Source organism: Mixophyes fleayi, chromosome 3, assembly GCF_038048845.1.
Source record: "Mixophyes fleayi isolate aMixFle1 chromosome 3, aMixFle1.hap1, whole genome shotgun sequence".
In the NCBI taxonomy this organism is placed as follows: domain Eukaryota; kingdom Metazoa; phylum Chordata; class Amphibia; order Anura; family Limnodynastidae; genus Mixophyes; species Mixophyes fleayi.
Genome location: NC_134404.1, coordinates 204,439,999 through 204,466,946, shown reverse-complemented (window position 1 = coordinate 204,466,946; position 26,948 = coordinate 204,439,999). Strand labels below are relative to the sequence as shown.

Here is a 26,948-nt window from a genome sequence, read left to right as displayed (position 1 = left end):
GCTCATTATCTGGATGACTTCCTGTTTATAGGCCCAGCCAATTCCCCTTGTTGTAAGGATATTTTGTTTTCGGCACAAGCGCTATTCCGGGTGATGGGCGTACCAATAGCTGCAGACAAAACAGAGGGCCCAGCCACATGCTTGGCCTTTTTAGGCATAGAAATTGACACAATAGAAGGTTGTTGTCGTTTACCCCCTGATAAAATTGTTAAATAACAGTCACTGATTGAAGAAGTTATGTCGTCCTCGTCCTGCTCCTTACGGAAGGTTCAATCTCTGTTAGGCTCCTTCAATTTTGCTTGTCGGGTGATACCTATGGGCCGAGTGTTTTGTAGAAAATTGCAACTAGCAACGTCGGGTTGCCGTAGTCCCCATTACCAAGTACGGCTGTCAGAGGAAATTAGGGAGGATTTGGTTGTATGGAAACGGTTTCTGGCATTTTTCAACGGTATACGAGTATGGCCAACACCCCCAGTATCCAGTACATCCTTGGACTTACATACAGACGCATCTGGCTCGAAAGGTTTTGGTGCTTTTTTCCAGGGAGAGTGGTGCGCGGCGCCTTGGCCGCAGTCATGGGAGGATGAGGGGTTGGTCCGGAACTTGGTAACTTTGGAGTTGTTTCCCATAATCGTGGCTTTAGAGTTGTGGTCTGATCGGTTGCGCGGTAGGAGTGTGGTATTTTGGTGTGATAACCTGGGTGTGGTCCAGGCTATTAACAAGCAGAGCGCCTCATCACGCCCGGCGATTAACTTGTTACGAGTCTTGGTATTGAGATGCCTAGAGTGTGATATTAGTTTTCGAGCACGGCACGTTCCTGGCGTAGATAACCAGATAGCAGACTCTCTTTCTCGTTTTGACTGGCAACGTTTTAGGTCTCTGGCCCCGCATGCCCGTGTAACGGGCTTACAGTGTCCCCCTTCTGTTTGGCAGATGATACGATAGGTATAAAGTGGCTAGCGGAGGCGTCCTTGGCTCCTGCGACTAGAAGGTGTTATCAAGGGGCATGGGAACATTGGTTGGGTTACCAGGCGTCTTTCAACAGCAGCATTTCAGGTCAGATTCCCTCTATTACGGGCTTTATGTGGAACCAGTATAACGAGGGGGTGTCTAAAGCGAGAATGGGGTCTCTCTTAGCCGGTATTTCATTCATGGCTAGGCTTAATGGTACACAAGATCCCACGAAGTCATTTATTATATCAAAGGCTTTGAAAGGTTGGTCTAGAATGCAGCCGATGAAGAGTGACACTCGCCGGCCTATTGACGGCCAAATTTTAGCTAGGCTGGTCGAGGTTTTGCAGAAGCTAGCTATGGATGATTATGAGGCTTTGCTGTTCGGGTTAGCTTTCTCAGTAGCGTATCACGGTGCTTTCAGAATTAGCGAGCTAGTAGCCAGATCCAAGAATGACGTAGGGGGGGCTTTACTGTCTAGAAATGTGATTTTACAACCTAACGTTATGCGCTGTAAGATAGTTAAGTCAAAAACAGACCAGTTAGGCCGAGGTCATTGGTTGACGATTACAGAGCAGCAGGGAGCAGTTATATGCCCAGTCATGATGGCCAATAAATTCGCTAGTCTCCGGCCCACGGGGGAGGGTGTGTGGTTAACTCATATGGACAAGACCCCTTTAACTAAATTTCAGTTTAACGCCTTGTTGAAACGGGCGCTAGGGGAAATAGGTCTAAATCCTGCAGACTATGGTACTCATTCTTTTAGGATAGGGGCTGCCACTGCCGCTGCAGTTGGGGGTGCATCTGTCCCCGAGATTCAAGCACTAGGGAGATGGAGGTCACAGGCATATAAGAAATACATCCGGCCTTATAAGGAGCCTTGAAAGGGCTCTTACTGCACAGTCTTGCATCTCCTCAAGTCTTTCAGTTTTCTCTATCGCTTTCATCTTATCCTTTTCTCCTCTATCACTTGGTGACTCAGGGCTGTGCTGCTCGCTGTGTTGAACGGGGGCGTGAAGGGATTTTCTCCCCTTGTTTCCTTGGCAAGGCCTGATTAGTGTGTGTGCCTCCCAGGGTTATAAGGGGTTTTTTACCTTCATGTGGGTTACCAACTTTCCTTTTCATTTGTTTAAGAGGTAGAATAAATTAGTTTTGAGAATAAATAAAAATAAATAAAAATAAATAAATAAATATTAAAAAGTTGAACAGGTGTCCCTCATATGGGGTATAAATGTGTAACTAATGAAAAAGTTTCTTCCGTGGCAAATACTTCAAGTAAACGGGGGTGGCCCCTCTGGTAAGGAGGGGCTATTTCCAGCAAGAAGGCTGCAGAATTAGAACACGTTTTGTGGTAGTCGTTATGGTTTCTTAGATATGGGTATGATCTGATGAGAATATTTATTTTGTCCTAGGTTCCACGGTGACGACGACGCGAGTATGGGTCGTGGGGCATTCGTTTATTTTTTGGGCAGCGAAGCACAGATTAGCGGATAGGCGGTTCGGTTTCAAACACCCAGTTGACATCAGGTGGTTGGGCAAGAGGGGCATGTTATGGGCGGAGTTGATTCCCACATTGTGTAAGGAAATGGAGGAGCACGGTACCCCCGATATAGTTGTGATTCATCTGGGAGGTAATGACGTGGGTAGAGGAAAATCCCTAGATTTAATCATAAACATTCGTGAGGGCCTTGCGCAGATACACGCCCGATGGCCTTCAATGAAGGTTTGTTGGTCTAATATTATTCCCCGGTTGTCTTGGAGGTCATCTATTCCCCCGGCCACATTGATAAGGGTGGTTAAAAAGATAAACGGGTACGCAAGGCAGAACGTGAATAGCATGCAAGGGGTAGTGATAAGTCATCCCGGGTTAACGGTGGATAGGAGACATCTTTTCAGAGCGGATGGGGTGCATTTGTCGGCAGAAGGAATGGTTTTATTTATAGAAAGTATTTTTTCGGAGTTGAGGGGTTTAGTTTTTTCTTTAGGTAGCGGGCCGCGTGGTCCATAAGAACACACGGCTGTGGTGGGAGAGCATGGCAGTCAGATGGTTGTTAAACATACGGTACGTAAGTGTTGGCGATGTAGCCTTGGTTCCCTCGTCGTTATCAGACTCGTTGATGCTCTAGTAAGGAGTATCAGGTTTTGCCTTGAAAGGGTTTGACCAGTTTGAGTCCAGAGGGTATTGAGTTAATTTATAGTCGATAGTACCGGCCAATAGATAAGGTGTTAAACCAGGTTGGTGGAAAAGAGACGATCTTCCACAATATTGGTTTATGTTGGTTTAGCTGGCTGCCCTGCTCTTCGCCACCTATATAAAAAAGGTCCAAATTGTTGATAGAAATTTTGATAGATTTTGATAGAAATAAAATAAAATAAAAGAAAATAAAAATAATAAAATAGTTTATAGAAAATAAAATAAAAATAAAATAAAAATAAAAATAAAAATTAATAGCAAAAATAAAAGGACCTTTTTATTTCCAAACTTAAGTCGGTGTCCGTGTCTTTATTTTATGGTTTCTAAGTATGGTGTAAGGTTAACACAAAGGTGGTTTTACATATGGGGGGGGGGGATCAACACTATGCATTTTAATAACAAAACTAGCCTTCACAGAATCCTAAATAAAGCCTGAGTGCAAAGTTCACCTTAAATGAGTGTGGTGGTTTCGATAAGGACTCCTGGTAAACACTGGCGTGGACCTAGACAGGTTACTTGTGACCCACTGATTATCTAGTTCATTCAGTTTAGCTGTTATGTTGACACAACGAATACTCCAGGCAATTGCAACATCAAACAGTGTTCGCTATACAACATAACAGCACAGTAGAGGTTTAAAAGCTTAGTCAGTCTTAATTACATCAGATACAAATGCAGGGAAAAAAAAAAAGGGGGGGGGGGGGATTACCATCAGTTACAGTAGCAAAGAAAAACACCTCTATGATGCATTGCTGAATGAGAATCTTATTATAAAAAGACAATGCACATATGAGAGCAAGTGGATTTATTGTGTTAATCACATGACATGTGTTGCTGTATCCCAGACTGCTCAAAAAAATCAATCCCCGATGTCTCAGTATCCTGCAAGAAGCAAACTATTCACAATAATCTGTTATTCTCAAACTCTAGGCCTGTCTCCCCATCGCAGCAGAATATATTTTTCTCTTGTTCTAGTAACTTTAAGACTATGACTTTTTGCAGAGAGGAAATGGGTGGTGTTATTACTGTACTATTCCCTATATTCTTCAATTGTTAACTTCGATCTAGAGCAATATGAATGGATGTGTTTTGAGGGGCAGCCCCTCATTTGGACCCAAATCCCCTTGGGGTTCTTATCAAGAACTGTATGGTTATACTTCTTCTCTGGCTAAAGTGTTTATGAGACTCCTACACAGGGAAAAGTTTTTCCCCAGTTAAACTTTTGACATCAAATGCTAATCTTGTGAAAATTCAGACTGGTTAGGATTAACGGAAATAGATTTATACAGCATTATCCCATGAGTTGACGGAAGGATTATTTGGACCCAGTAAACTTCATGGCACATGGGCAGTTCCAGTTTCAAAATGATGGGACTCTATTCCTGTAGTCATCAATATATTGTGTGTGTCGCAGTTGGAGCATCTAGTGCTTTGCAAATCTTTCATCTGAAAACTTGTGATGTATATGTTATATGAAAATATACCCCAATTTGTTAACTCTTCTCACTTTTTTAGTAAGACAACAGGCATAACATTGTCAAAGACTCATTTGTCAGCATTTTGCCATTTCCGAAAATAAATGGATGCTGCCATAAGATTTGCTATGCCAAAATAATGGGAAATAAAAGCAGACACAAATAGAACATTCTTTATGCCTCTGGTGATCTAAATGTCATGTATTATGTCTATGCAAACTGTTCAACATACCAGATGTACATATTGGGACACACGGCCATGGCCTGCTGACATTGTTAATTTTGTTCTGCCTGTTCCTGATCTGCCCTATGACAGCTACAATCCAGTGAGGCAACACTTTCTTCTACCTACAGTGCTACAACAGAGGGGATTTCAGGGGAGAGGACAGAAACTTGGAATATATTGCCAAGAACTGGACTTGCAGTAAATCCATGTTTTTTGGGGAACATGTCTTTATTCCTACTTGTGCTTTAGTTTTAGAAGCGCAAGTAGGAACAAACTGAACAGCTTTGAATAATTTCCTGAGTCCCCCAGTCACTAAGATATGGACCAGAAAAGGGGATTTATATACTTACGTTAAATCCGTTTCTCTGATTCCGTCTGGGGGACACTGCTTACCACCATGGGGTGTGAAGGGGAGCATGGGAGTTGGCACCTAGCTAGTTAATTTCTAGCATTGCTGACAGACCCCTCCCCTCTACATACCCCCGCCTCTTCCTCCTCAGTTAATTCAAAAAGCCCCAAGGAGAAAGGTCAATCAAACAAGAGCACATAGAGGAAAGGCAGAAGGGAGGGATTGCAGTGTCCCCCAGACGGAATCAGAGAAACGGAATTAACGTAAGTATATAAATCCTCTTTTCTCTTTCATCCAGTCTGGGGGACACTGCTTACCATGGGGACATTCTAAAGCAGCCCCCTAAGGGTGGGACCGCTCTGAAAGCCCCGCTCGTAGAGCACTACGAGCGAAATCTGCATCTGCGGATGCGAATACAATAAATTGATAGAATTTAGTAAATGTGTGGACAGAAGACCAGGTGGCTGCCCTGCAAAGCTGGTCAGCAGAAGCCCCATTTCTTGCTGCCCATGATGCCCCTACCGATCTGGTGGAATGGGCCGCAAGTCTCTCCGGCACAGGCAGGTTAGCTGTCATGTACGCCTGCCTAATAGGTGCCGTAATCCATCTTGCAATGGACTGTTTAGAGGCTGGCCAGCCTCTTTTGTTAGAATCATATAGGACAAACAGAGAATCGGTTCGTCTAATCCGAGATGTTCTTTTGACATAAATACAGAGAGCCCTGACCACATCTAACTTTTTCATAGACTGCCGATCAGAGTGAGAAGAAGATGAAAAAACCGGAACTACAATTTCCTGGTTCAAATGGAAAGACGACACCACTTTTGGAACAAAGGAGGGGAGTGTTCTCAGAACCGCTCTGTCCTCATGAAAAACCAAATATGGCTCCCGGCAAGACAGAGCTCCCAATTCAGATACCCTACGTGCTGATGCAATTGCTAAAAGAAAAACAACCTTCCAGGTCAAACACCTAAAATCTACCTCAGGTAAAGGTTCAAAGGGAGGCCCTTTAAGCATGTCCAGTACCAGGTTAAGATCCCATGGTGCTCTAGGTGGAACATAGGGAGGTTGAATATGTAAGACTCCCTGAAGAAAAGTCTTGATATCTGGTAACTCCGCTAATTTCCGATGAAAAAAGGCCGACAGTGCCGATACCTGAACCTTTAGGGAACCTAAACGAAGACCTGTTACCAGCCCATGCTGAAGAAAAGCCAATAAGCGAGGGAGACGAAAGGAAGACGTGTGATATGACCTATTTTCACATCATCTGATATAGGTTCTCCAAATCCGCTGATAGATGCGAGCCAAAACTGGTTTTCAAAGTTGCATCATAGTGTTAACTACACTATAGGAAAAACCCCTAGCCCTCCAGAGGCTGGCTTCAACCTCCATGCCATTAAACTGAGCTGAGGAAAATTCTGGTGACTGAAGGGAACTTGAAGAAGGAGGTCGTCTCGTGGCGAAAGACAAAATCCTTATCTTATCGGAAGACCCTCTTGCCTTACTCGTCTGAGCATGCAAGGAAGAATGGGAATCGGAGGAACCAGGTATCCCAACCTGAGCTCCCATGACATCATCATTTCGTTCACTGCCACCGCTAAGGGATCTCTTACCCTTGCTAAAAACCTGTGAACCTTCTTGTTGTGTCTGGAGGCCATGAGATCTATATCCGGAAGACCACACCTCTGAACTAGAGACTGAAATACATCCGGATGGAGTGACCACTCCCCCGGCATCATTTGATTTCGACTTCCGGCCTCCTAATCCCTTATTCTTGGAATGAATACTGCCGAAATTGCCGGAACCTATTGTTCTGTCCAACAAAAAAATCTGAGCTGCAATTTTCATTGCGGCTGCACTCCTGGTTCTTCCCTGCCTGTTGACATATGCCACAGCCGTGGCATTGTCGGACTGAATTCTGACAGGGTGGCCCTAAAGGAGGGACTGGGCCCCCCGAAGGGCTAAAGGAATTGCCTACAACTGTAACACATTTATTGGTAAGGCTGATTCCTGGACCGACCAAGGTCCCTGGAGCCGGAGGAGCAAGATTACCGTCCCCCAACCTCTCTGGTAATGGGAGGACCCCACTGTGAATCTTAGGCTGCAAATGACTCTTTGTAAAAGAAGAGAGGCGACACAGACTTGTATTGCCTGACTTCCTGATCGCCCTCGGGGTAGAGGTGTAACAAAAAAACAATTTGGTACCGGACCCAGCAGGTCTAACATGTACCCCCCTGCTATAATACCCCGAATCCAAGTGCCTTGGGATGACGCTGCCCACTGTTCCCGAACAGAGACAGACGTTTCCCCCCGCGGTGCCACCTCTGGCAGAGTAGAGTGGTCGTCAGGACGCTGGCTTCTCCTGTGTCCTAGAGGCCTGGTGCCTAGCTGCAAACGAGGATCTACCCCTGACTGAGGAGCCTCGAACATTTGGCTGTCTACCTCTAAATGACTGTCCTCTAGGCCAGGAGTTCCCTCTAAAGGGCTGACGAAAGGAGCTGACCCGAGAAGTCCTGCCCCTACCTGAGAATACCGGCAAAGAAGTGCTTTTGCTCCCTCCCATAGTATCCAATTCCAGCCCGAACAAACCTGCTGCTGAAAAAGGAATGGATTCAACGGACTTCTTTGATTCCGAATCTCCTTCCCAGGATTTCAGCCATAACGTTCTTCTAGCTGAAATGGATGTAGCCTGAATAGAAGAGGACACAGACGCTGAGCTCTGAGCTGCCTCATAAAGGTACCCCGATGCCTCTTTCAGATGCAAAGGCAGGGGAAGTAACTCAGAGTCCTGTAAGGCCTCTGCCAGTTGGTCTGCCCATGTTTTCATGGCTCTAGCAATCCAAGCTGAAGCAAATGTGGGTCTAAAAGGAAGAACCCGCAGCCACAAATATAGATTTTAGCTGGGATTCCACCCTGCGATCATTGACATCCTGCAGAGTTGCCGAACCTGGGACTGGTAGTAAAGTGTGTCTGGCCAAACGGGCTACTGGAATATCTACTTTAGGAATACTCTCCCAGCGGGCCACATCTTCCTCCTGTAATGGAAACAGGGAAGAGAACTTTCTGGGAACAGAGAACCTTCTATCAGGCTGTTTCCAGGCTCCCTCTGCAATATCTCTGAGTTCTACCGAAGGGGGAAAACGAATAGCCTTCCTTTTGGCCTTCTTAAAGAGACTTCTGTCTCTAGGAGTAGGATCCTCCGGTTCAGGGAGGTCCAACGCCTTTCTTACCGCTAAAACCAAATCATTAACAAAATTGCTTTTAGGGTCTTCTTCCTGCATCAAAGGTTGCCCCTGGTCAGGATCAGAATATACTTCCCCCTCCTCCTCAGAAACCCCCTCCGTGTCTGAAAGGACCATAAGGATATTAGTGGGTCTAGGCCTCTTCCTCTTAGCAGGCGGGATGTTTGGGGATTCAAGTAACTGGTTTAGTTTAACCAAACCCTTAATAAAAGCTGCGGACCATTCCGGCTCTGTGGGAACAGGGGCCTGGTCTGTAAGCAATGAGGAAGGTCATGGCATAGACTCTTCAAAAGAACCTGTGACAGCAGGAAGGCCCAAATGCGTACTAGCACTATTAGCCACCGCGGCTGCCACAGTAGACATCAGCTGATTGGACCGTGACACCATCTGTGCTAAAGAGGAAACCGACTGTGTCAGGGAGGCCACCCAGGCAGGGTCCTCCGTCAGTGGGGCTGCAACAAGCTGGAATTGCATAGGGGGACCCCCTGCATCGCAGACAGAACATAGAGCCAACGGGTCTCTCTGCCCACTAGGTAATTTTGCATTACATTTTGAACAAGTGAAACACTTTACTTTAGGGCCCTTTCCTTTATCTGTCATTTTACAAAGGAAGGCACACCAAACATACACACTTAAATTTAGCTGTTAGAGAGCGAGAGACAGCATAGAAAACAATATGAAAAATAAAAAAGAACAGGCATAAAAGTTATACTTGTAAATTATTAAACCAAAACAAAATAACTTTGCAAGTGGGAGAACTATAATATAATTTCCACTAGCCCACTTTGCAGTCAGCAATACAATAATATATGTTTAAATAAATCAGATACTTAGCCCAAACAGGGGAGAAGTCCAACAGCAGTGCCTGGTGTCTGCTCCGTCTGATCTGTGTCCTTTCCCGGACTTATATTTGGTGCCAAAAAGGCTGGGCTAATCCAACTTTCCATGGAGAGCAGGGGAGCTCTATATCATAGCTCCACCCACTCTGATAATGCTGTCTCTCTGTAGTGCTTTCCTGCCCCATTAACGGGGATAGAATAAAACAAATAGTATATGGCAGAGTAGTGGACACCTCAATTGAGGTCTCCGCAGCGGATTTTCCCCCCAATGCCCCTTCCTATGTATGAGGGGGGATCTTGGTATGGCCCCCTTCCGTTTCCTCTCCTCCGCGGCTATATTTTTTAAAATGGCCGCGGCATTCTTTTCATTCCGATAACCGGCCCTGCATGCCTAAAGGCAGCGCCGGTTATCGGTGAGGCCCCAAGAGTGAAAGAGGTCCGGAGAGACCGCTAGTCACTCTGTATTCAAGCACCCTAATTTGCTCTGCCAGTGAGAGCATCTGGCTCTCAGCAGACAGAGCAGTGCCTGCGCTGCTGTTCTGTGAGTTTGCTCTCTATAATAGAACACACTCCCAGGTCTGCCCAAGATATTCTCCAACAAAATAAACAAGAAAATAAAATAAAATCTAGCAGCAACTAAAACAGTGCCTAACTCCATGGGCACCTAGAAAAAACTGAGGAGGAAGAGGCGGGGGTATGTAGAGGGGAGGGGAGGGGTCTGTCAGCAATGCTAGAAATTAACTAGCTAGGTGCCAACTCCCATGCTCCCCTTCACACCCCATGGTAAGCAGTGTCCCCCAGACTGAATGAAAGAGAAAAACAATTATGTACGATACTAGATCATGCTGGAATGGCTTACTGTGGAGTATGGGAAGTTTTTGTAAGTCATGCAGTACAGTTCCTATGATTGTAGGGGTCAGATTGTAACTGCAGCTAATGCATACTTGCCAACTCTCCCTGAATGTCAGGGAGACTCCCTGAAATAGGGGTGATCTCCCTCACTCCCTGAAGAGTCTGGCATTCTCCCTGATGCTGAACCAGTACAAGACATCTGTGGCATGATGACACAGTTCAGAAATTGTGACCTATGTCTATGTATTGATGCCTATGGAGGTGGCCATTTTCATGAAGACCAAGATTTAATCAAAGACTGACAGGTAAGACAACATGACTTCAGTAATGGAGACAGAAATGTAAAAGACACTTCAGTCTCTAGATATTCATTAGCTGCTTTTCTTTAACGCATAGTTGCCTACACTCCCGGAATTTCCGGGAGACCTCACATGCTCCCGGGAGAGCAGGGCAACCTCCCGGTTCTCGCCCCGCAATAAATAAGTGGTGGGGGCGGGGTTTAACAACGAAAATATTGTGCCATCTTAGCATCTTTGTTTGGGGGCGTGACCAAAATGATGTGATTCGTCAAGCCCCGACCCCGCACGCCCACCTCCTCCGGAATCTCCCTGAAGCCAACGAGGAAAAGTTGGCAAGTATGAGCTAATGTGTAGTTTTAAACACGTGAACTTGATGTGTGAAACACAAAAATGATTTACATATGTATGTGTTAAATGTAAATGAGAACAAGAAGAAAAAAAAAAGTGTGATATATGGAAATTTTAGATTTGACTATATTACCTTATAAGAGAACACAAGTGTGAAGATACTGGGTGTATCTGGCCCAATGCTACCCACTTCACGCTGGCTGGCGACCCACGGGTGCCTTTCTATGCCAGGGAAGTCTACCCAGCACCTTCTAGGATTCGTATGGTCACTCAGGCAAAATGCAGTTATAAACGTACAACAGTATATTTATTGTCATACAAACAACACTAGAATCTTATGTACACACAGAAAATAAATGCCAGGCAGATTTACCACATTATCTGTCCCTTACTCCAATAACTTAAGGAGATATAGTCACCTGCTGTCCAGACTTCACGACCCATGGATCACTCTCAGCTGCATATATAGAGACTAGTTAGAAAACGATAATTCAAAACTAGATGCACCTTCATGAATGAAATCCCAGAATGAACACCCCCTCCCCCTTGGAGTTGTTCCTTATATCCGATGTCTAATTTCCACAGCCTTTCCCCTCCCTGGGCAAACCCCTGGGTCTATTCTACTTAACCATTGGTCAGTGCTGGACTAGGGGGGTTGGACAGGGGAGTGAAGATGAGCTGTCCTTCCAGAGAACCTCCCCTGTTAGATGGCCTGTCTGGACTAGCCTGGTGAGAACAATGGACACTAATTAGTTTTCCTACTCCAGCACATGGCAATCTGATCCCTACCCACAATCCCCCTGGCTTCACTTTAAAGACAATGAATAGCAACCTTACTGCAAGTCATCAATATACAATACACAATATACATATGTACACTGAACTACAATGTCCCCTTAGCCACATGTTATTGGACAATGCAGTTGTAGTCTGGTGAGCTAGGGACAGGGGCGGATTGGCCATACAACCTACCGGGACTTTTCCCGGTAGGCCGCTGCATGTATTTTTTGTCTTTTTTTTTAAAAAAAAAATAATTTGTAAGTCTCCCCCCCGGAACGGGTGCTAGCGGAGGGGGTCTGTGTGGTAGTGGATGGCTGCCCCCTCCTTCGGGACCAGCCACCTTCCTGAATGTGGCTGCGGCGCGGATCCCTGTGTCTGGCTGCTTCCTCCTATCAGAACAATAGACAGGAGTCACATGGGGTGGCACCTGTCACGTGATGCACATCCCATGTGACTCCTATCTATAGCACTGATAGGAGGAAGCAGCCAGACATGCAGAGCGGCAGGAGAGGCTGTCTGCATCTCTCAGACAGCGGATGTTACAAGGTAAGTGTAAGTGGGAGGGAAGAGGAGAGGTATGTTAATACAGTGTGTGATTGGGGGGGGCTTTTAGTATATAGATAGTGTGTGAGGGAAGGAGGGGTATGTTAATATAGTGTGTGTGTGTGTGTGTGTGATAGGGGGGCTTATATATATATATATATATATATATATATATATATATATATATATATATATAGTGTGAAAAGAGAGTGTGAGGGGGTTTCTTAATATCATTTATGTGGGAGGTAGGCTATTAAATTAATGGTGGTGTTTAGGTGGGGGCTAATTATTTAATGGGTAATATCTTATTTGTGGGATGATGGTGGGGCAATTTCATTTATTGGTGGGGCCTATTAATTTAAGATGGGGAAGCTTGGGGTCTATTGAATGTGGTGCTGAGTTTGGGGAGAGGATGGCTATTTAGTAAATGTATATGCTATTGATTTAATGCCGGGGATGGTTGGAGTTTTCTAAATTTCATGTACCCATTTTTTTTTCCAAATATGTCCTCCAACATTCCAGACAAGCAGCAGCTGAGCTAAAGACACCAGCAGCTACAGGAGGTGAAAATGACAAGAACAGGACACACGTATACAGGTACACACACTGGGCACACATACTCTGGGCAGACACACTGGGTGCACACACATACTGAGCCCCTCCTACAATTTATTTGGCCCCTCCCACATGAGGCCACTTTTCAGACTTTTTTCCAGGGCCACTTTAAGTTCCCAATCCGCCCCTGGGCTAGGGAACAAAGCATGGGCTATAAAAAGTACTATAATCCACATTATGTGAGAAATGAGACACCGAATGCTCACAGGGTTATCCCACTCATTTCGTCACAACAAGCAATGTTAATATATGTAAAAACATCTGTAAATAATATCTGTATGTTGGATACATGTACTGTCAAATTGACTATACTAAAAGTAATGAATACAAAATGAATTATAAATATTCCATTTTACTTTTCTGAAATTTAATGCTTGCCACATTTACTTGAAGTGACAAGGGAAGTTCAAAGTAGTTCTGCAAGTCCCATGAAATAATAATTAGGATAGCTTTTGTTACTAGTTGGACATTTTAGATGTACTTCAGGAAACAAGAGCCCTGGTTGAAAACAAGGTATTACAAGCTTTTAATCTGTTTGAGCATGGCAATGACAGCCAAACCTGTGTAGACAGGTGGGTTTAATGATACAGATCATTAATTACTGTTATGAAATCTCTTGGCAAGAGCACATTACATGGAGGCATTGTGCTTCTGGCTTTACATTGGAAAAAGTCATTTTAAATATGACAAATACATTTGGTTTCTTCTTTGGCTGTAGTTAGACGTAAAGGGGCTCAGCACCTAAAAATGTAAACATTACATAATGTCTGTGAGCAAAATACAGAAAGATATTTCACCAACCCACACTCGCATTAAGTCAGTGGCTGTTTATTATAGAGGTGCAGCGCGGATCTCTTGATGGCTCTATTCTGTATTCAATGCCTTGTACAGTTATTTTTGTTTCAGATTTTATTTTTATACTTATAAAACTCCATTTAAAAATAATGCTTACACTAAAATACAAATGAATCCATCCGGAAAGGAATATCTTTAAAATTCACAAACCGCTATGTAAAAGTTCCCATACCATGGCAGAATTTAATATACAGAGATTATATATACTGCTTGTACAGCACAGATTGGGATATTTATAAACCAATGGCAAGGCACTAATCTTCATCATCTCACTCTATAATCAATTCCCTAGACCGGCGGTTTGCCAAAGTGTGCGCCGCGGCGCTGTCACTGGGGTGCCGCGGGCCAGCCATAAAAAAAAACCAAAAACAAACACAAATTTACCAATCCGCGCGGCGCCGGGACCCAGCAGACTCCTCTCTCCCGCAGCTGTCACTGACGTTGATATTCAGTGACAGCTGCGGGAGAGAGGAGGCTGCAGGGTCCCGGCGCCGCGCAGATTGGTAAGTTTGTGTTCTTTCTTTTTTTTTTTATGGCTGGCGCGGGGCAGAGTGAGAGGATCGTGGCGGCAGAGGGGGGTGGCAGAGGGGGGCGGCAGAGGGGGGCAGCGTGGCAGCAGAGAGGGGCAGCGTGGCAGCAATGAGGGGCAGCACAGGGGGGCAGCGTGGCAACACAGGGGGGCAGAGGGCTGCAGAGGGGGACAGCGTGACAGCACAGGGGGACCGAGGGCTGCAGAGGGGGACAGCGTGACAGCAGGGGGGGGACAGCGTGGCAGCAGGGGGGGACAGAAGGCAGCAGAGGGAGGCAGCGTGACAGAGGTCGGCAGAGGGCTGCAGCATGGCTGCAGCGGGGGGGCAGCGTGACGGCAGAGGGCTGCAGCGTGACGGCAGAGGGCTGCAGCGTGGGGGCAGAGGGCTGCAGCGTGACAGAGGGGGGCAGCGTGACAGAGGGCGGCAGCGTGACGGCAGAGGGCGGCAGAGGGGGGCAGCGTGACGGCAGAGGGCGGCAGAGGGGGGCAGCGTGACGGCAGAGGGGGGCAGCGTGACGGCAGAGGGGGGCAGCGTGACGGCAGAGGGGGGCAGCGTGACGGCAGAGGGGGGCAGCGTGACAGAGGGCTGCAGAGGGGGGCAGCGTGACAGAGGGCTGCAGAGGGGGGCAGCGTGACAGAGGGCTGCAGAGGGGGGCAGCGTGACAGAGGGCTGCAGAGGGGGGCAGCGTGACAGAGGGCTGCAGAGGGGGGCAGCGTGACAGAGGGCTGCAGAGGGGGGCAGTGTGACAGAGGGCTGCAGAGGGGGGCAGCGTGACGTGTCTGGATGCAGAGGGGGCATTATTTTGGAGGGGTGCCTTGAAAAAACTTGGAGACTCCATGCCCACCTCTTCACATGGTCTCCCTCCACTGACACATTTCCATCTGCCTTTAAACATGCACTCATTACCCCAATTCTAAGGAAATCAACTCTTCACCCAGCCTCTCTCTTCAACTACTGCCCTATTTCTCTCCTTCTCTATGCCTCCAAACTACTTGAACAACTTGTGTACCACTGCCCATTTCACTTTCTCTTCTCTCACTCTGGCTTCCGCCACCAACAATCCACTGAAACTGCTCTCACAAAAGCGATCAGTGAGCTACATATATCAAAGGGCTGTCTACGGCTCATTTTCTCCATACTCATCCATCTGGATCTCTCAAATCTTCCTTTCTTCCCCTTATCTGTGCCTTTCTGTACTCTCTCGTATAAATGTCTGCCTCTCTGCTATCTCCACATGGATGTCCCATCGCTACCTGACGTTTAACATGTCCAAAACAGAACTTCTCTTCCCTCCTCACAATCTCCCCTTACATATCCCAAACCTCAAAAACACCACAATTTCCTCAGTCTCCCAAGCCTTTTGCCTTGGTGTCACTCTTGACTCCGCCCTCTGCTTTATTCCACACATCTAGACTCTCCAGTCCGTTCACCCTTTTCTTGTCAATTATGCTACCTACCAAAACTATTATCCATTGTCTCATCATCATTCCCGCCATTACTATTGCAACTTCCTGCTATCTGGCATTCCCCTCAAATATCTATCCAAACTTTAATCCATCTTAGAATGACGTGGCAAGACTGATCTACCTCTCTCACAGCTCCACATCTGCTGTACCACTTTGCAAATCCCTACACCAACTCTCTGAGTCCTCCAGAATACAATTCAAATACTCACCCTTACCTGCAAAGCCCTCAACACCACCCCTGCACACATCTCAAATCTCAAAATACTCTCCCTCTTGCCCTCCAATATCTGACCTGCACTTCACCTCTGATAACCACCTCTCACTCCCACCAACCAGACTTCTCCTGTACTGCTACTCACTTATGGAATTCCTTACCACACCTAATCAGGCTTTCACACAGGCTTAAAATCTTCAGATGCTCTCTGAACACCTAACTCTTTATAAGTTCTTATCTTATCCTCACACTAATACACCCTCACAACTGTGGCCCCTTTAAAAAAACAAAACAAAACAAAATAACAGTCAAAAGGTACAAATTTAAAAAATTTACTTTTTTTTGGTGACAGAGTAAAAACGAGGCTCAGGAACAGCAGTCTCTAGCAGGCGACTTGTGCAAAAGAGCCTTAACAATAAGACATTCACGGAAGTATTGACATTTTCATACATTTTGAAACAGGATGTAACTTTTTAGGAGGAATTCTTTAGGAGAGCGCAATTGTTGGCATTTTCTAGAATATGCATGCTTCCTATTTACATTGCTAATTCATTGTTTTGGTTTTTAAAATTTCTTGCAATGTGTCCACATATATTTTTGACCCAGTGGCTGTTGGCAGCATATATTTTAGATTTAGTGACCCTTTAAAATCTTATATACTGCAGGCATGTCAAGCAATGCTACTCTGTGAATGCTGAAATTTAAATAAACAACCAAGAAGAGGGAAGTAAGGACTTAAAAGGCAACAAAGCCCCAAAATATGAACTTTGAGGCTAATATACAATTTTCAGTGTTAACCTGATATTTCACTGTAGTAGTGTTAAAAATATAAAGCATTGGCTCCAGACTCCATTAGACTTCCTAAATCTTTAGGCCAGTGTCCTAATAAGATTTAATGCAAATAAAAAAAGCGGAGACTGCTACACAGGAATGAGAGAGAGCATTGTGGACATGTTTATTTAACTATAAAGCTGTGTGTCATTTGAGCTGCTGTCGTATCACTGGTCCTCAACACTGTGTACATATCTCAAATCCATACAGTACTTTTACAAGATTTTCTAGGAGAATAAAATAAACCAATACAAAGATGCAAAATAAATGACAGGGTAATTGCTCAGTTCAGTATGTGTCTGGAATTAGGTCTGGTGACATTTTATAACAGTACCATGAGATGTATCCAGACACACATACCACTGGTTAACCTGGTTATGCTTTTATTACTGTAACAACTCCTAAATTAAAATGCCCCTTACTCCTGCTAAGGGGTGTACATGAAAAATCATTGTGTGTGTCACTTATTTCTTTGTGCACAGTGCCTCCATCAAGTTTTTTTTTAGTCTGGGTATGTATGGACGTGGAGGTAATGACCACCAGGGGCAACTTGGGGATCCCCTGTAATCACACACACACACTTCGCACAACTCTGACACATAAGATTGTTCATTTATATAAAAACATTTACTTTGAAAATATATATTTGGATGACTCTGCTTTATTGTCATTTTTGGATGATATATATTTGCCCTTACAAAGCACATGGAGGATGTTTCCATTTAGGAGATATGCACTTTTTAAGTTAATTGCACTAAAATGTTTCCCGAATTGTGAAAAACCTATTAGTGCTACAGTTTGTCTGATTAGATACCTCTGCAAGCGCTGTATAGCTAGCTTTTAATTTGCTTCTTTTGGTTGCAAGAGGAAATCATCTATTTTGGCCATGCAGCTTGGAAACAGGTTTAAAATGCCTAAGAGGAGATAACCCCATCCACCCTCTCCATACAATGTGCAAATGAAGATACAGGTGTAAATTCTACGAATACATTGTACATAATATCACTGAATTCCTACTCAAAGTCACATCTTTGAAAATGTCTTTGCTATAAATACTTTATTCTGGATTTTAAATGTACTAATCCGGTTGCTTAAACCAATTGTTGGATGACGAACAGTGAGCAATTTAGGCACATATAGAGGTCACACAATTGCACAGATCAAAGACCTCAACAACCTGGTTTGACAGGTATCAAACAGAAAACTAATTTGGGTGATAAAGTCTGAATGTGTCAGGCACATAAGGAATATTTTTAGTTTAATATCCTCTTAAATTAATCCTGTTGTAGTAAACAAGTCACTATTTAGTTTGACTACAGTATTAAGTCTATTGGACACAACAATTTATGTTACAGCTGGTCGAAATTGAGTTTTTGTTTTAGGGAACTGTATTCAATCTGCTGAGCTAGACCAACAAGCGTAACCAACTCTTTATTTCAATGATTCAACATTCAACAGACCTAACCTTATCTTTACCACTCCCAGGTTCTAGTTTAATCTGCAAAGCTTAATAGTGCATAGTCCTACTTACCACAGCTGCTCCCATTAATCTATGCGACATCAAAAAAAAAATCAGCTGTCACAAGCTCGTTTGAATCTAGGGAATTTATCGCTAGTAAAGATACTATTACCCAGCATACTGACTACACTACTAACAACTCCAAAACATTCCCATGGTGGCACTTACTGAAAAGGAACAACACACTACTGCTCTAGCTGCATATTCGCATCGGCAGTTTGTTGTCATTCATTGACTGCAGTATACATACAGTACACTGTTGTAGTCAGACATAACAGTTAGAAGAAAGCATATTTATGAAGACTTTGTACTCACACGATGCTTAATCACAACGTAATATTGCCTTTCAGGACATTCCACTGAACATAAAGAGTGGAAAAACACTCACATAAATATGTCTTGGTTTAGTCTAATGATTTTTCAGCATTAAGGTCAATTACAGAAAATGCTCAAAGCATTGAGATGACAGAATAAAATGGAAAAAGAAATACAAAGCAAAAAACAAAACAAAACCTGGAATTACTGAAAGAACCAATGTTCTGATGGAGATTTATCAGGATACAAAAAGGTAAAAGTGCATGACAGCCTGCATCTCATCTGCATAAAACCTTCTTTTAAAACAAGACATTCACATACTTTTTTTTCTTTACATAGCAAGTTAAGTACCTTTTTGTAACAACTTTATTTAAGTTTTCAAACATAAACAGAACAAATACCAGGTACATATACATATGGAAAACCAAGAGAAGGACCATAAATATCTTATAGACAGCAAAACAAAGTTGCTGATATGGAGTGAAACTTACCAGGGAGGCCTTCGTGTTTCGAAGGTGCATACCCAAACATTTTTAGCTAAAGAGAAGAGGGTAAGGGGTGTGGGCCGGGGGGACCACAAGGAGCCCAACAACCCGGAAAAGACAAACATTCTAGAGAAAACTTCTGAAAATCACATGTACAGTATGCTCATCTACCCCTACAATGTCAGGTCTTTGAGTCTGCCAGTAGAAGAATTGCGATGTGACGAGGCATTATAGGAGTTTGAGTTTTATTATTTAGGTAAGCAGAGATTTTTCCCATATTTGCAAGACACCAAATTTTACTATAAACTTATTGCTTAAAGGGAGGGAAGAGGTTTCTTCCATTGGGAAGCTACCAAGCAAGTTAAGTACATTTTAAGCATGCATCTGATAGTTATCATTATCTCCTTTTCAAAAGCTCTCTGGTTGGCAAACAATAATGGCTGCCAGACACAGACATTGCTCATAGCGTGTTATGCGATAGTAGAGGGGGGAGAAGGATGTTGCAGTGCAGACAAAACTCAAGAGTCACATTCCAAAGCCTCTCTGCTCACTACATCATGTGCCTGTGGTTGTCATAGCAGTCCAGAATCATTAATAGCAGTCTGAAGAAAAAAAACAAGGGAAAATGGTAAATTCCAACATTCTTCTTATAGCCTTCCACAGGGATCTATTTTAAAGAAAAACCCCACACTGATATTTTCATGGAATTGCTGCTTTAAGAAACACCAATGCAGTCTGACACTGCAGGTATCTTGCCATCTATCATGGGGTCTAAGTTAATGAACTGATCTGACAGTTATCAAGTTCCAGTGCAGGCTCAGGAGGCAGCACTAGGTGACAGGGTTAGGGTATAGGAAGTGGCCACTGTAGTCTGGTGATAGTACTGTAATCATTGAGACCACAAGCACACATCATCTCCTGTTTATACACCCCATGGCTTAATAACACGTGATTATGTTTTATGCACAGCTCAGCCTCACCCTTACACTGGTCCTGAAATTACATTAAGTAGTTGAAGTAAACAAGAGTTTACTTTTCACCATTCAGCTTACTCCCATACATTGTAAGCTTGTGAGCAGGGCCCTCATACCTCTCAGTTGGTATGTATTATCCGGTATGGTTTTATTGCTGTTTGTTCCCAATTGTAAAGCGCTACGGAATCTGTTGGCGCTATATAGATGAAATACACAAAGAATAAGGCCACTACAGAAACTGCATACATTCAGAATCCTTGACAACAACCTAACTACACTCATTTTACTCATACTTGCCAAGAGATCCCATATGGGAAGTGCACAGAACAAGTGTGGGGCTGTGACATTATCATATCATCAAGCAATGAGGCCATGATGCCATGGCATCAAATCACATCAGCAGGGCCCCGTCCACTTCAGAAGAAAGTGAAATGAGATCCAGGAAATCCGCGAGTTTCCTGGACATTCCAATTGAGTAGGAAAGTATGATTTTACTACCATAATAAACAATTTATTTCACAACCAGTTTATTAAAAAACAAAAGACAAAACAAAACTTCATTAACAAGCTGCCATTCCCCCATTATGCTAGCGCTGTATTACTTGAGAAGCAATCTAGCCGTTTGTTTTGGAAGGTTGGAAATGGGTAATACGTATAATTATTTATTTTAAATACTGAACGCACATAATCTCATAAGACGTTAAGTGATTTGACAAGCCAACTTGTCCTGGAAACCAGCAATGTTTTCCCATATTGGAGTCAGAGAATGGTGTGAACAAATTCTGCATGTACAGTTACATGTCTGATGCTTAACCAGAGTCAGCCAAATAAGCTTATTAATGAGCCAGCAGGTCGCTTTCACTGACTGCCAATTACAAGTGTTCTCATGCAGGGTTACTCTGTGGAGCTGCCAGTTATAATGCTTTTTTTTGCAGGAGGTCTTCACAACTACTCGGCTGACGTTAATTGTGGATACTGATGTTCACAGGTCTAAATCTGAACTATTAAATGGTCCTCTACTTCTGAGTCATGCACACAGGAAGCGCGAGAACACAGAAAATTATATATTTTTTTAAATTATTCAATGCTGGTTTAATAGCAGCCACCCAAACTCAGTGCAACAAATAGTTCATTGTTTTCTGCTAACCAATTTACAGAAACATGTAAACAAACACACACTACTTTAAAAATTGTAGAGTGAAGGTCTAAATACATTATACCCAAAAATATATTTAGGGAAAAAAATGTAATGCCTGCAGAAAAGATCATTGCACCTCCAACGGTGTTGTAATGGTATGGTATCCAGTTTGGTGATTTACTTAACCGACAGCACTGTGGATGACTGTTGGACTATAAACCTGAAAAATTGGTTTATACTCAATCCATAGTGGTTGTTTGTGAACTACAGTGATGGCAACCACTAATAAAATATTGGAACACCCTGGTTTTGTTGAGAATTGTCATTCTGATAGGATTTTCAGTTTTGGAAACCAAGAATAATGTCCAATCTCCAGCTCTCAGATTATAATGTTAAAAAAATGACAGTGGTCTATGATAGTTGTAGTATACTAGTCTGGCAACAATTGCAGTATGAGTCTGGCAGCAAATACATTATCAGGATAAAACCATATGGTATAGTATTTTATTGTAATGTAATAATATCTGGGCAAAGTTGATAACCGTGACATAGGTCAACTAAACGGCTCGAATGTGTCTGTCTGTACAAAAGCTTAATGTAACAGCGGGAATAATGACCAAGATACTGCTGCAGCTACTAGTGAATAAATTAGGTTTAAAGGCATGATGCTTATAATGTATACTCACACATTGCATAATGCATTAAGAGGAGTTAAAGGGCAGCTAAGCCTAAAATACAAGTTGATTAAAAGGCACTTTGTAACGTTAAACAAATAGATGTATCTCTAACTTTAGGGGAACTAGACAAAGGAAGTTAAGATGTTACATTTGCAATACAGCAGAGTGCAAAATGTAGTTCTTTGTTATTAGACATTTGAGATTGAAGCCAGCTACCTACACACACACAACAAAAAATGGTCATCTTGTGCCAAATCAGTGCATGTGGGCCATAAGATTGTGTGAAGCCAATATGATAGAAATCAATCCAATCATTACCTAAAATTATCCATGGAATATTTGCCTCATTACACATGGAATATCATATGTTTCACCAGTGGGATATGGCCTTAGGTGTTCAGAATTTTCCCATATCATTCTTGTTCTGGCGAGACTTCTCCCTTACTATACTCCAATCCAAAGCCAAATGAATGGACGTGTTTATCATCCCAGCTCTATTTATAGACTATAAATTCCACGTAATGTAAAATTACAAATACAGTGCCAAAAGACAAAGGAGATGCATAACTCGAAGACTGTATCGCTGTAACTTATTGCCTATGTGAAAGGGACTGCTCTGCAGTTTCTGTCATTTCTACTGACATGTTTGTAAAAATATCCAGATAGTGACAGCTATCAGTTTTTCCATTATGAGAAGTGCTGGTTGCAGTGTCCTTTCTTACTTACAAACAAGAAGTCTGCTGTGCACGGAGGAAAACAAAAAAAAAGTATTTCTCATGACTACAACTTCACTCTCCTTCAATGCTAGCCATGTGCAGCAAGATCACAACCAGTAGCAGGCAATTGGCTGAAATCAATCACATCATTATCGGTTATCGTGGTAAATACAGTTGGCAGATGACTGCAGATCACTGCTATCGGTCTGTGTGCATGGTCACCGCACCTCATTAACAGGCCATAAATCGAATGAGTGGTTAAATTATACAATGGTTTTGCTTGCAGGGCTAAGTGCCAAGAAACTCTGTGTGACTAGCTTAAATTCTTGCCTGGTGAAGAAATGTTTCTTACAGAAACTGTAACAAATATTCCAACAGAAGTTTAGGATTTTTCTTTTGCCACTAGCCAATTGTTACATATAAAGACAGCTCAAGTTACTGATCGCTGTTATCTCTTTGTGATTCATGTAGCCGATTCATGAGAGACCCACCAGGTGTCAAAGGTACAAAAGTACTGACTGAGTTCAGGAAAGTGGCTTAGAGATTGTGCTGACGATAAGATATTGTCAATGAATATCACGTGTCTTGTGAAAACCTGTGTGTTTAGAAGGGGTATATTGTTGCATGCAAAAGGAAATATATGATTATCAATCAGTACATCTTTCTATGACTTTTGGACCAAAATGTAAATAAAATAAGAGAATAAAGCATATACACAATATGATCATGTTTCAGTGATGAATTGATATGCAGTTTCATGAATATTGTTTCAATCCACAAAATAGTTGTCTCCATTGTATAGCAGTGTCAGGTGCACTATAATAAAAGCAAATGTGCACAGAATTAGGGATCTCTGTGAATAAAACATGTCATAATAAAAAATAAAAAAAAATAAAAAAAAACCCCAGACAAAAACCACCACCTAGAGCAGCGGTTCCCAAACTTTTTCAGTTTGCGGCACACTTAGAGTCCCCATAATTTTTTCAAGGCACTCCTCCAAAATAATTACCGAGCAGTAACGCTTTATAAATAGTTGGGTCAAAATAACGTAATAAATATTTAGATCAGGACAGAAATACTTAGTAAGTTGTTTGCAAAAATAATACACATAAATCCAAGGAAAAAAAATATTTTTATATATTTTTTTCAATTACATTTCTGTCAAAGAATAATTTACAGCTAATACTAAGAGGAATAAGATCAAACAAAATAAAACAACAACATGTACAAAAATCAACACTCTGTGCCCTCTTCATCATCTCACACTCTGCCCCTCTTCATCCTCTCCCACTTTGCCCCTCTTCATCCTCTCACACTCTGCCCCTCTTCATCCTCTCACACTCTGCCCCTCTTTATCCTCTCACACTCTGCCCCTCTTTATCCTCTCACACTCTGCCCCCTCCTTCATTCTTTTGCCCCTCTATTGCTGTTTCACCATTTCCCCTCCCCTTTCTTTACTAACCATACTTGGCCTTCCTTCTTCTGTCTTCTCTTCTGTCTTCTTACCGATCCGGCGGCGCCCGGCCCTCAGCAAACTTCTTACCAACCCAGGGGTGTCGCAGCGCTGTCACGGGTGCCGTGGCCAGAAAACTTACCAATCCAGCGGCGCCTGGCACCTGGTACTCAGCATCTGCTGGGTCCCAGGTGCTGCCAGATTGGTACATTTTTCCTGGCCACGGCACCCGTGACAGCGCCGTGGCACCCCTGGGAGCCGTGGCGCACACTTTGGGTACTGCTGACCTAGAGTGTATTTTCCCCTTAAAGGTATAACAAAGCGATTTTGTGTGGGCACGATGTCAATTAAAGTGTTGTCTAATAGTTTTTCTGCTGGTATAAAAACACAGCTTAGGTCTTTTGACAGACTGAAACCATGTTTTGTAGACAAATATTATTTCATTAAAAAATATAAACAATGCTTTTTAATCCAAGTACAGTACACTATACAACACATACAGGGGATGGGATAAATACACCCAGGCAATGCTGTAAAAAGGTGAATGCATTTCTAAAGTACTTACAGTTGTTCTGCCGCATTTTTTTTAAAGTTGACATACCAGTTCTTTGTGGAAACTATATGTTGTAAAATACTCTCAAGGAAAAAAACCTAAAGGCTTGTCTAGCAATATATCCTCTGTATTCACTGCCAAGCCCTTTTATTACGGTCTCTCCACGCTCATTTAAACATCTAGCAATAATAGGTAGGCACTACTGTACTACTACTGTATAGCCTATGCAACCAGAATTTTTTAAGCTCCTTCAAAACGTGAACATCATTGCTGCCTATACGGACAACATATCCAGCACAGCATAGGGATCATTACATCTTTATTCTGTGCCATTTTCCTGGAGGTTGTCCTGCGTTTTGTTCCATTTAAAGCACAACTAGAAATGAGAACTCTTGTGGACATGCTGCAAGTTGTGTTTTCCTTCTTAATGCTACTTTGTTTGTTTCGTTTGTTTTTTAATACTAGGTGCTGGTATCTACCTTTCTACAAGAAATTTCCAACTAGTCTCTGCAAACCAATTCACCATAGCTGCAATCTAATGTTCTCTACGATTCAAAGCTCAGCCAAGCAGACAGCAAAGGCCTACAATTTCCCTACTATCTGGATGTCTGTTAACTTGTGGTGAAAATGTAATCTCATATTGTCAACTCTGTTATGCAATATTTGCATGTACAATGTATGCACTATTAGTAACCATTTTGAATACAGCAAAATAGATGGTTGTGGCTTTTGTTGCATAGGGAGAATTGTGACCTATTTACTTTGTCAATCATATGATCTATGTTGATCTATGTTGCTTTTGCTCAGACCAAATCATGCATGTGTGCACGAATTTAGCTATATATTATTACAGCAGTACATAACATGTAATATGTTATTTGCATCACCAGTGATCCCCTCATCTATTTTCTTACATTCTACTTTGGGTTTCAACTCCTGTCACAACGAAATACTGTAGGTTTTCATGCTCCACTGTTCTATAATAAAAATGGAACACTACAATTCAAATGTATTACAAAGAATATGTTAATTATATTGACCCCCTTCCTCTAGTCAGTTTTAAAAAATATTGAAATTCGCCATACCAATTGTCCATAAAAAAATAAAAATAAAATATACAAAACAATGTAAACAATGTTTCCCCCGTTCTTCACTCAAACTGTTGTGACAGTATTTCCCCAAACCTTCATTTGGCTCAAACACTAAATGGTTATCCTTATTCTCTGTCTCAGACAAAATTCACAATCATAACATGAAATGGACAAGGTTTCTGAAAGTGAATACAAGCTTTACTGTCAGTAGACAGCATTTTCTTTTTGTCTATTCTCCAGAAATCAGCAAGTCTGTCGCTGGATTTTACATACAAATATTTCACACTGTATTTTAGCTTTACATTTCAGTCACAACAGTTATATCAGTTAATATTCCAAAAATAGACAATAGTTTTACTCATTAGGCCACAATCAGACAGTTTGCTACCACTGTTACTCTGATCGCTGTATGATGGTACAGTGGTAATGCTATGTAATGTTGTCTTTGTCACATGCAATTGTCTGTGATGAATCATGACTTCTGCACCTGCAGAATGCAGTCACCTATGAAATGCAAACAGTAGCCACCCTCCATAGTCCTTTAACACAGATGACATGAATTGCAAATGAAAAAAAAAATGTATGTTAGCTTAACAGTGATATGTAAAAACACTTTTCTACTAATAGTTGTCAAGATTTTCACCACCAAAATTGCCCAAGAACCAACAGCATAATGGGAAAAAATGGCTACAACGACCAAAACCCACAATGATAGATAACCTAAGGAACATGTCTGGTCACTTGTGTGCTATATTTTGCCCGTGCTATGCAACAATGTGGTATTTATAGTAGGTTTTATTAGCTGCTGCACATTTGGGAATTCACCTTACGCCTGACGGATAAAGACTATAAATCTATATAAATGTCTTGAAAAGTGGAGATGTTGCCTATAGCAACCAATCAGATTCTAGCTATCATTTTGTAAAATGTACTAAATAAATGATAGCTAGAATCTGATTTGTTTTTCAAACCCGCCGGAAAACTCTCAGCTTGATGCATTTACTCCCAGGAGTCTTTACATCTTAAAGAGATCACCATACATTCAACTGTCATAAAGAGGTCATAGTCTTCTGCTCATCAATATTCCAGTATTAAAAAAATATAGTTATAATGCAAAATAACGTATAGCAGATACCAATAGGCTTTGCTATTGTGGCCACTATACAATGCTGAATACATATATCGTTACTATAAAAAGTTAAATATATTTGGTAGTCACGATTGCACAATGCAGGGCTCCATGCAAGACACTAGTAGATGAGTCTTCATGGATGTATTGGTGAAGACAGAGGAGTCCTGGTTCACCAGCACTACTTTTCACTGGGACTGGTAGCAGCTAGGTATTGTCCAAGTGATATCACCATGCAATATCATAGGAAATTCCTCTACTTTTTTAATCCTATAATACAATATTTATA

At 42.5% G+C, this 26,948-nt stretch overlaps 1 protein-coding gene and 1 long non-coding RNA gene across 3 annotated transcripts in view; one reads left to right on the top strand and one right to left on the bottom strand.

Annotated features, from left to right (window-relative positions):
- The window catches only part of RNF217 (ring finger protein 217), a 93,927-nt gene that overhangs the window by 44,663 nt on the left and 22,316 nt on the right, over nucleotides 1–26,948 (bottom strand). The gene's annotated exons all lie outside the window — the stretch shown is intronic.
- LOC142142855 (uncharacterized) lies at nucleotides 12,031–25,527 on the top strand. Of its 2 annotated transcripts, none has more exons than XR_012689361.1 (3): nucleotides 12,031–12,101; nucleotides 12,621–12,695; nucleotides 24,905–25,527. It is a non-coding gene; the product is annotated as an uncharacterized LOC142142855 (long non-coding RNA). The 2 variants fall into 2 exon arrangements; XR_012689362.1 differs by lacking the exon at nucleotides 24,905–25,527 and adding an exon at nucleotides 16,444–16,515.